This window comes from Psammomys obesus, unplaced genomic scaffold (genome assembly GCF_907164565.1).
Source record: "Psammomys obesus unplaced genomic scaffold, mPsaObe1.curated_primary_1811, whole genome shotgun sequence".
Taxonomy (NCBI): domain Eukaryota; kingdom Metazoa; phylum Chordata; class Mammalia; order Rodentia; family Muridae; genus Psammomys; species Psammomys obesus.
Window position 1 is genome coordinate 8,354,114 of NW_026596091.1, and position 2,607 is coordinate 8,356,720.

Genomic DNA, 2,607 nt, shown 5'->3' on the forward strand with positions numbered 1-2,607 from the left:
TTTCTTTCTTTCTTTCTTTCTTTCTTTCTTTCTTTCTTTCTTTCTTTTTTTTTCTAGAATGTTTTTCCATGTAAGGTTAAATGGATCTAGAGAAGGAGTGAGACCAAGACAGAGAAAGTAGTAGGAAGGATGAAGTTTAGCTAGAGGAGAGGCCATAAAAGGTAGGATTCCAATGCATATGTTAAAAGAATCTGAGGCATATTTTCTGTAGGGGAAGATGTGCTCAAAACAAAAAGAAACAACCAAACAAACATTATAGAGGCTTTGGCATCTACAGATACTAGGACATCCATCCATCAGTGGCCTTGTGATTTTTTTTTTTTTCCCTTGGGGCTGTCAGTTCTTTGATTCAGAGATGAGCGTCCTGTGTCATTATTTGTGTTTGCCTGGTAAGCTCTCACTCACACTGTTCCTGGTCTTCTAATCTGCATTCTGGAGGATCACCCCTTTCCATTGGTTCAGCCCTTCTGGTTCAGATAGATTGACTGGATTCCTCATCTCTGGGCTGGGAAATGACTACATCATGTTTAGCCAGAACAGCAGTGACAGTTCTAGGACTTTGACTGTGACTCCATGCTATTAGGACATTTGTTGAAACCTTAGGAAACAGATAATGTCTTTCTATGCTGGATTTAAAGTTGGGAGGACCAAGCCATGGGGAGTCTTCCCTCCATATAGTAAAGACAAGTGATCATAAATAGAGTTGGGACACAGAAGGAGAGAGGAAAGGGGCCGGAAAGGTTTGATGTGTACTTCTTCCTGGCTTACAGATAGACTCATATCTTTCCATGGTAGGAAGAAGATAAAAGAACTTTCTGGAGACCCTTTTGCCCTAATGCCATTTCATGAGGATTCTGTTCTCATGATCTGATAACCTTCAAGAGACTCCATTTAAAAAAGTTTTTATTTACTCTTCGAGAATTTCCTACATATATTTTGTTCACATTCCTTTCCTCCCTTAAGTCTTCCTAGATTCTTTCCTACTCCTCACTTCAAATGGAACCTGTCCTGGAAGGTGGCTGATATGCACAGTGCCATGACATTGAAGAAAATTGATTTTTCATCTCCCAGGAGCTATTAGTTGTGACTAGCTTCTTGGCTAGATATGGGAGTTTATGTCCAATATTTCTCCTCCATGCGGGGATTTCATCTGGCTTGAGCTTTTGCAGATCTTGTGCATACTGTCACATTCTCTATGAATTCATATGTGCATCTACCTTGCTGTGTCTGGAAAATACTGTTCCTTGAATTAGTCCATCACTTCTGGCTTTCACATCCTTTTGCCTCCTCTTCCACATAAATCCCTGACTCTTGAGGGGAGGACTGTGAAAAAGATATCCTAGTCAATATTGAACAGTCGAAAGTTCCTCACCTTCTACGCATTGTCCAGTTGTATACCTTTGTGTTGATTACCATAAATGGGAAGAAGAAGGTTCTTTGATGAGAGTTGAGTAATGTACTGTTTGATGGCTATAGCGATATGTCGTTAGAAATATGTTTTATTGCTATGATCATTCAGCTGAATAACAGTAGTAGGTTTCCCCTAGGCCTATGACCTATCTGCTCTCAGGTTCTTGACCTCATTAACAATGTCATGTATGCATTCCTTCTAATGGAATTAAAATACAAGTGATAAATGATTGATAACATTTGTGCCACTATCATAAAAGTGGGCATATCTTGTTATTGTAGTTTACTGGAGTCATAGATGAGTCAGATTGATCAATTTCCTCCTCTGGAAACATGTGAAGTACTTTCCAGTAGTATAAATGCTTGCCAGTAGGGGTGGCGCTTCCAGCTGAGTACCAGCTATAGTTCCCCACCATCTCTGACACATAAGTATATGTCTTCAATCATTCGGTGTTACTGTTAAGTTGTGGATTTGGCAATAGCTTTGGCAATGGATTTGGTACTGTTTGGGGAAGCTTATTGAATCACTTTGGACAATGTCATAAAATGATGTAGTCCATTCACTTATTTGTTAGCATATGACATGTAGTTGAGGCATTATCTCCTCAGACATTTATATATTTTGGGCAGCTTCTAGTATAAGAGGTTTCCAAATGGCTTTTTAAAAGGATTTTATACTAATTTTCTTTCCCCATATTCCTTCTTCTGCCCTGCCTTCCCACCCCAATAACATTTAATCCTCCAATTCCGCTTTTCCCTTTCCCACTTTATAGAACTGTATTTTCTCTTGAAAGATTTCACTCCCTCATGCCTGGTCCCTTGCTCACTACGTAACCTCTGTGGATATTCTAAATGAAACACACATAGCTAAAGCATAGAAGCTAACATTAACATACAAAAGAAATACAAAAGAAATTCACATACAAAAAAAATAATTTTATGGTTGCAGGTCACCACCATATGAGGAACTGTATTAATGGATCACAGCATTAGGAAGGTTGAGAACCACTGACCTAGACGTATCACATTTTCATTAGCCATTCATCCATTGATGGACATGTAGGCTGTTGCTAATTTTGGGCTATTATGAATAGAGCAGCAATGAATGCGGATGGCAGCTTCATTTCTTCTTCCTTCCTTCCTTCCTTCCTTCCTTCCTTCCTTCCTTCCTTCCTTCCTTCCTTCCTTCCTTCCTTC